Source organism: Nansenia antarctica, assembly GCF_963989245.1.
Source record: "Nansenia antarctica genome assembly, chromosome: 8".
NCBI lineage: Eukaryota > Metazoa > Chordata > Actinopteri > Argentiniformes > Microstomatidae > Nansenia > Nansenia antarctica.
This window is the reverse complement of record NC_137678.1, coordinates 27,598,100-27,606,561: the sequence shown is the minus strand read 5'-3', so window position 1 is coordinate 27,606,561 and position 8,462 is coordinate 27,598,100.

Sequence of the window (8,462 nt, the reverse complement as noted above, 5' to 3'; positions counted from 1 at the left end):
GCTTAAGAACAATAATCCATGTGGTTGGATATGCTGCAGTATATTGACTTCAAAAAGAAAGATAACCGCACGCCCTAGCCCAAGATGCAGCCAGTTTTAGTATTGTTACCCGAGTATCTTGCTGATTGCTATCATCCCATGAACCCTTTACAGGCAACACTAACAGGGCTGAGATTTAAGCCCCAGTTACATGAGAGGAGCGGTGCTGGTGGGTGATTGATGTGAAATATGGCCCTTCTCATTGACTGGCTGAACTCCATTTTCTGCTCCTAATGCAGAAATCACTCCGGGTCCGTGGCATAATGATTTACGATGAATCTGTGTCAATGTTGAACTCACAAACCCCACGTAATCCATCTTGCAGATACCTTATCCTATACCTCGCACAGTGGAGGAGCCCAATGCTGCATTCTCCCGTTTAGAAGTGTTGAATCCATTACGGGGCCTGATCTGTAGTCGCTGTGGACCACTATGCCCCCATAGACAGTAATTACCTGGATACAGATACTCCCCAACTCCCCTCTCTGCAAATAGGTAAAAACTGCTTTGGAGCTATTCGCTACATTCTATCTGTATGGTTACTTTACATATAGATATATTCAAGGTATGGTTACCAGTCAAAATGAGGTTGAAATTGTTATCAGAGTAATAGAAATGCCCCCCCCCCCCCCCGACCTTATATTAAGGAGCATTGTTAAAGATTGGGAGACGTATCTGTGTATATCAGTGTAAACACTATCATTTCACTATCGCTATCACTATCACACTATCACTATCAGTTAGGGTTGTGCTATCTGGTCCAATACAGTATCACCATGACTTAGTCAAATCTCTCATTGTAGTCCAATGATGTGTCTGTAGAGGAGGGGCTCATTGTGATACATGGAATATGGCTCCATCTTAACTGTCACCCCCCGAAAGACCTCTTCATCCCCTCTAACCTCCTGTACAGTTTCTCTACTGTAAATAAATTACATTTAAAAAAATTAAAAATCCTTCCTTTTTCTTATGACTGCCAATGGCCCCTGGCCCCCGAGCATACTGTAGATTACGTTCTCTTGCGATGACTGACGGATAGATGATTCCTTCTTAGACAAATGTATTTGTCGGAAGTCGCTTCGGATGAAGCGTCTTGCTAAATGCCCAAAAATGTAAATGTAATGTAAATCGTTTCAGTTGTACTGTGTCTGTGTGTGACATCATATTAGCGGAATATGTTACAGTGGAAAATAATCTCACAGATACATCAAGGATGGCGCTCTCCTCTGAGACAGTGACGTTCGGCGTATTAAAAACGACGTCGTCAAACCCCATCCCTATCCTTTCTTTTCCCTACGCCGCGACACCTCCGCCGCTGACAGACACTATCCCGTGTGTGATCATGTGCGTCGCCCTATCAGACCCCTTAAACACGCCAAAGTGGAGTCGGCTGTGTACACAGCAGTGGCGTACGGGGGTGTCAGCGTGGTGTCGACGGCGCATCTGTTCTATCGTAGTCACATCTCAGAAGACGGCGGGGTGGGGTGGGGGTGGGGGGGGGGACGGGACGTCTCTGTTGACGCCGTGTGTATCTTTGGCAGCCTGCCTGATTGTTGGAGCACGGTGCCAAGCTCCCACACCGCCACCTCAGTAATCCCTCCTCTCCTCCTCCTCTTCCACTGCTGTAGTCAGGCCAAATGCAGAGGGAGGGGGGGGGGGGGTTCGTGTTGTCACCATGCAGGCCTGCCGTTAAGCTGTCAGTCAGTGTGATACCATCACTATTGATGAAAGGACGACATTGACTGGTCTTGTAAATACTGAAGCGTACACAGATCAAGCCGAGTCTTGGACTAAATCACATTTACTATGGAGATTCGCAGTTGAAAGTTGTTCGTTTTTTTTATTATCTGGCTTCATCTAGGTTCCAGGAAACCAGCCCTAGATGTGGTATGTCAGGAAATAGGATTTAGGCCCACAACCATTTCTTCCACAGAAGTTGATACGACTACTCCCTTCCAGGGATAAAACCCACTTTGTAGCCATTACCAATTGAAAACTTTGAAGTACTCAGTAATCAGTAACTCAGTAGGTAGTGAACACAGGGGGGATAACTCTGGGATGTTCATATCCAGTACTAATAGTTGTCTCAAGTTAGTTGATTGAGTTATTAAGGACATTGATTGGCCAAGGAGTCCAGAAATAAGTGGAACAATTTGACTGGCTTTTGAAAATAGTACCGGTACATATTTAAACACACCCGATAGCGCCACTTCTAGCCCCCCCCCCCCCAGCACCCACACTAAAGACTGATTTTTTACTCTGTTATAGAGTATAGCCCCTTTTGTCCCTCCCAGCGAGGTGTGGATCTGTTCTTGATTAGAGGGAAGGCCAGGTGTGACAGAGGCTGGTGGAGGTAGAAATAGGATGATTACAATGAGTACGTCCTCTGATTTATACTTTTTTTCTTTTTGAAGTTATTTTTTCCCGGAATCGAACCGGGAACCCTGCGGTTACATGGTCAACACTTAGTCCGCTACGCCACCTAAGCGCCCCCGATTTATACCTTTACCAGCCTCCCCTGCCACCAACAGAGCTGCAGACCTTGAGCATCTCTTGCTGCACTGAAGATTCCGGCGGTAGCCTGGTCCTCTAGCCCCCACCCAGCCCCCTCCACCCCCCGACAGGATGACCATCGCACATCCCCCCCCCCCCCCCCCCCCCCATACCACTCAGGACTTCAACGCAGCTTTTGCCCACTACTGCTTTGGCACATTGTACATACAGTATACTGTACATATTGTATACCATTATTTACCATATTGATAACCATTGCCCTTGCTCTGTACATATCTACTGCATGTATCTTACTGTACATATCTAGCCCATGTCTGTGTATATCTCACTGTACATATATCTGTACATATATCTTTATGGATTTTTGCACTATTGCACTGGCTAGATGCCGAATGCGTTTCGTTGTCTCTGTACTTTGTCACTCTGCCAATGACAATTAAATAGAATTTGAATCTGAATCAAATCTGCATCACCAATAGGCCCTGTCGATGCACCTGTAGAGCGCGATGAGTCATCACATTACCCCCTGGAGAGAAGTATACTCTCGCTAACAACCTGTAGGCTATTAGGTAGTTGGTTTTTGTTATTGAATTAGAGTTTTAACTTCAGCCAACGACAGGGAAAAAAAGAAATGTAGCAGAATAGAAACCCTGTAATTATGCCTAATGATTTGATCCCTCCGCCGCGTAAACTGTGATTGGAATGGAAATGTGAAACTTACACACACCGAATCTGTTCTCATCTTGTCCGCTGTAATGGCCCAAACAGCCAAAGAGAAGGTGTCACTTTGAGCCGCGGCACGGTTCACAATAGCCTACACATCAGTAACTGATCAAATCTTCAAAAGAATTCACATGCCAAGTCTGGGCAGAATGAGAGGGACTTAATAAGTCGGGCGTTTGAAGGCGTTTGAAAGAAAAAAAGAAAAGAAGAAAAAAAAAAACTTGCTATCCAACATCTAGCTGACTGTGACACGGCGTGACCCCTGACGACCTCGATGATTAATAGCATTACGGTCACTCGCTCTGACCGCCGTTTGAAACCCAGAGTCTCTGATCAACACTTTCACTCTTTTTATTGGTCCAACTGTCAGAGAGAGAGAGAGAGAGAGAGAGAGAGAGAGAGAGAGAGTTATTCTTTTTACACAAATCCCCGTCAGTCTGATAAGCCTTATTCTGTCTGCATGAAACAAATATGGCATGAATAGATAAACTCATTAAAACAACTTTCCTCTCGTGATCAAGTGCTGGGGTAATTACGGTAATTGATTGGTGGTTGGAATGCAAACAAACACCATTAACCCTCCAGGGGGAGAGAAGTGAGTGGTTTGAGTAATAGGCACTCCACTCGTACACATCTGGACCCCAAAGTTTTTGGAAAAGAGTGAGGAAGAATGCACATAATCAGTAGCAAATGTTCACACAGACCGGTCTCCAGTTCATAAATATGTATCTCTCCAATAAAAAAAAGAAAAGAAAAAGAATGGCCTTTGGTCCGAGCGAACGAGTTGATAGAAGACTAATAGCATATTTAAAAACAAAAAGCCCACTCTGCAGGTTTTTTCACGGTAACGAAGGCCAGAACCCGCAAAGTCCACATGTTCAACAGCGCATAAAGTTATTCCAAAATGGCTACCATCCCCAGCTTCTGAAAAGCGGAATCTGAGATCAAAGTGGAGGCCCATGTGCAGCTAATTTAACCCTGTTGACATTCTAGCATATCATCCAATCCATCGCAATCCTGTAGGTCTGCTTGGCTGTTGGAAACCAGGGAGGGGAGAGAATCTGGGTCAGAACCGGTTCTAAATACATATGACATAGTCATATGACATATGACTTCAGGATCATCAACACCCCAGTCCCCCTCTAAGCAGGCCTCCAAACATTCACACACACACACACACACACATGCATGCGCACACACACACGCACGCACGCACACACACACACACACACACACGCACACGCACACGTGCACACACACACACACGCACACACACACACACACACACACACACACACACACACACTCTCTCTCCCTCTCTCGCTCTCTCTCTTTCTCATACACACAGCTTTCATGTCAGCCTCTCTATTTCCACAGCTGTGGCAGAATCAAAGCATGTGAGACAAACATGTCAAATTACACCATAGCAAGAGGGCTGTGTGGCTGACTACATGTCATTTTATGTCACGGAAGGTTAGACTCGCGTGTCAGAGGTGTTAGGGGCATAAGACACAACATTGTGTGACATTCTGGAGTCTTCTGCGCCTGACACGCTGCGCTTGACATGAACCTTATTGCTTTGATTGTTAATTTCCTGTTATGAAGCTTGAAGTTAATTTCCTGTTATGAAGTCCACAGTTGTTGTGGACAGGTCATGTCAGTATGACATCATCCGCAGTATGACTGGTGTCTTCAAGCTCACACTGAAGACAAAGTACTGAAATTGCTTCTCTGCGCTGCTAAAAGTTTGATGACTTTCAAGTCTTTCAGTCCTTCGATGAATCCCATTGCCCTTGTTGTCAGAAATGATATAATCAAACACACTATTTGGATCTTCCTGATCCGCCAGAGATAAGCAATCAGCATAAATCTAAGCCCAGATGTAGCGACACTGGTTAAAATCACAGTGGGTGACTTACAGTATTTGTGAAGGCGTGACGCCACATAGCCTCTCTGTCCTGCTCTGAGCTGTCTCACACAGAGGCTGTCTCACACAGAGGAAACACAGACCCCAGAGTCCTGTTAGGCAACCCCCCCTGGGTAGAGGAGGATAAGACAGGAGGCATATCACATAATACACACACACACACACACACACACACACACGCACACGCATGCAAACACACACCCACACATACAACACATACACACACCCACACACACACACACACACACACACACACACACACATACGCGCACACAAAACTCTGAAGCCCCCCATAATACAAGAAAACTCCAAACTTTGCCTATTTTGATTAATTGGATACCCTGCCTAAGCCTCAGATTAGGCTCTGACACATGTTATAATTAAAATAAGTAAAATATGGACAGTCTAAGAATACCTCATTTTTAAGGAAAACGGGAGGTTTTAATTTACCTCATGCGGAGCGCAGGGCTGTGGTCACCTGCGGAGAGCCAATCCACTGTGCATCGCTCTACGCGTGATGTCTGCCTCGCGCTTGAGTGTGCGGTTAAAATAAACCCAATGCAATTTATGGAACAGCAGTCAAATATTTATCCAGTTGATGAGGTTGGGGCTCTGTGTGAGGCGCTGACAATAATTAAAGATAAACCCAGTGAAAGGTGAGTTGCTTTCCGTGACATCACTCCTGGATGGGTGAACACCTATCCAGATGGCTGGGTCTAAACGGACAGCCCAGTCATGGCTAACAGAACACTTGTGTGTTGTGTGCACACACACGTGTGTGTGTGTGTGTGTGTGTGTGTGTGTGTGTGTGTGTGTGTGTGTATGTGTGTTTGTGTGCGTGGGTGTGTGTGTGTGAGTGTGTTTGTGTGTGTGTGTGTGTGTGTGTGTGTGTGTGTGTGTGTGTGTGTGTGTGTGTGTGTGTGTGTGTGGGTGTTTGCGTGTGTGCGTGTGTGTGTGTGTGTGTGTGTGTGTGTGTTTGTGTGTGTGTGTGTGTGTGTGTGTGTGTGTGTGTGTGTGCGTGTGTGTTGCTGCACTTCACTGGATGCTGTGTGAACAGTAAAACAGGATCTGAGGTCGACATTTCCTGTTAGCATGTTTTGAGGAGTTCTGATTACACGTTCCAAGTGTCGAGAACGGGCTGTTTATCCAAACAACAGAAGGTCACCACTTCCATAGGACAAACCCAGCAGCACCTAGGTTGATCGATAGCACTCCTTTCTCACTCCTCTCCCACCCCTTTCCCACTCCTCTCACTTCATCCATCGTGATCCTCCATGACGATGTGCACTGCAAGTCAATGGAACCACACCGTTTTTTTTTTAAGACAGCCAGGCAACTTGTTTTTCCATTTAATCATAATCGATGCTTAAAGCAAGCGGCTACGGTTCGGAGCGAGATTCTTCATCAAGGAAGCACATACTGGTACTCAAGCATACCTCGATGAATGTTATTGAGGAACAGGCATGAATGGGCCATGGTTTGTGAGGGGCGGGAGGGGGGGTTGTGAGGGGGGAGGGGGGTTGTGAGGGGGGCGGGTGGCCTGTTGAGAGAGCCTGGTCTCGCTGACATGGATCACAGCCTGAGGTGCTGTCTGTCTCTATGTGTCCGCTGATCGCCACTCAGCACCCTCTGAGAACAATAAGAGGAGCGCTGCTGAAAATCAATAAAGCACTGGAGCTCTCTGTGGTCTCCTTCATAGAGAGAGAGAGAGACAAACACACACACACACACACACACACACACACACACACACACACACACAGACACATATACACACACATACACACACACACACACACACACACACACACACAGACACATACAGACAAATACACACACATATACACACACACACACGCACACACAAATACACACACATATGCACACACATACACACACACACGCACATGCATGCACGTGCACAGTCTGATAACTCAGTTACAGGGAAACTAAGGCCATAGGGTGGGTGTCTTTATGCCTCACACTGAAATCAGACTCTATGAATGTTAGGACAGTGCAAGCATGTGCGTAAGTGTATGTGTGTGTGTGTGTGTGTGTGTGTGTGTGTGTGTGTGCGTGCGTGTGTGTGTGTGTGTGTGTGTGTGTGTGTGTGTATGTGTCTGCGTGCGTGCGTGTGACCTCACGTAAACACACAACTGTGTCGCCCTGTTTCCATTCCCAGAGTGATGACGCTATTTTCTATTTTTTTCACCCAGTTAAACATGCTTTTCTAAATGTCACATCTAAGCCAAGGACACAGTATTAACGTGAAGGTTGTGAGATGGGCTCAGGAACAAGGCAGGGTGGAGAAAGAAGGGATTTCACAAATCTCAGATCAAAGTTGTCTAATTATGCAAATCAAGAATTCTCCAAATGTCAGCATTACTAAAGAGGATTAGCATTTGACAAAGTAAACGATAAATCACCAATCAACTAACCAAATCAATACAAATGATAAAATATGCTAATTCATATTGTTATTATAACCTACGTGTTAATAGGGGTGGGCTTAATCTCGAACAGTGAAAGTGAGTGATGAATTAATATCACGTATCATCAAACACAATAAAACACAGAATATGTTTAAGATATAATAACATAATATATCAAATATAATTTTTTTTCCCAGGCTGAATCAGCAAATAATGGCCGCCCCTTCCTGTCTTTGTTATCGGACGTCTTCATAAACGACAGAGACGAGGAGATTAAACAGAGACGACTGAGAGACGAAGGAAAGCCCTTCGGAGTATCTTATCAGAGATCAGGAGAGGGCCTCTCTGGAAACATCCTCAATGACCACATTGACATTACAAATGACAAGCCAGCTGCTAGATGCTATCTGCTCCGTCTGCTGGCAGCTCGCAGAGGGACAGCCGAGGCAGCTACTGTGCGTGGAGCAGCTAGGGCTCTGTTTGGCATTGTGTCTCCTGCGCTAACCTCCTAGCGACTCTGGAATGTAGATTTGGCAGAAAGACGGTGTGTTCTGCAAGGGGAAGGTGAGGACGGGCCAGCCAATAGGATGACCTATTTTTCACAGTCACAGAAACACAGAGAAGTATTCTTGTTCAACAGCTGAGCTTCTTCGATACAAAGAAGAAGACACGCATGCATGCACTCGCACAAGCACACACACACATGCACGTGCACGCACACTCGCACAAGCACACGCACATACACACACACACACACACACACACACACACACACACACACACACGCACGCACCCAACCACCCAACCACCCATCCACCCACACAAAC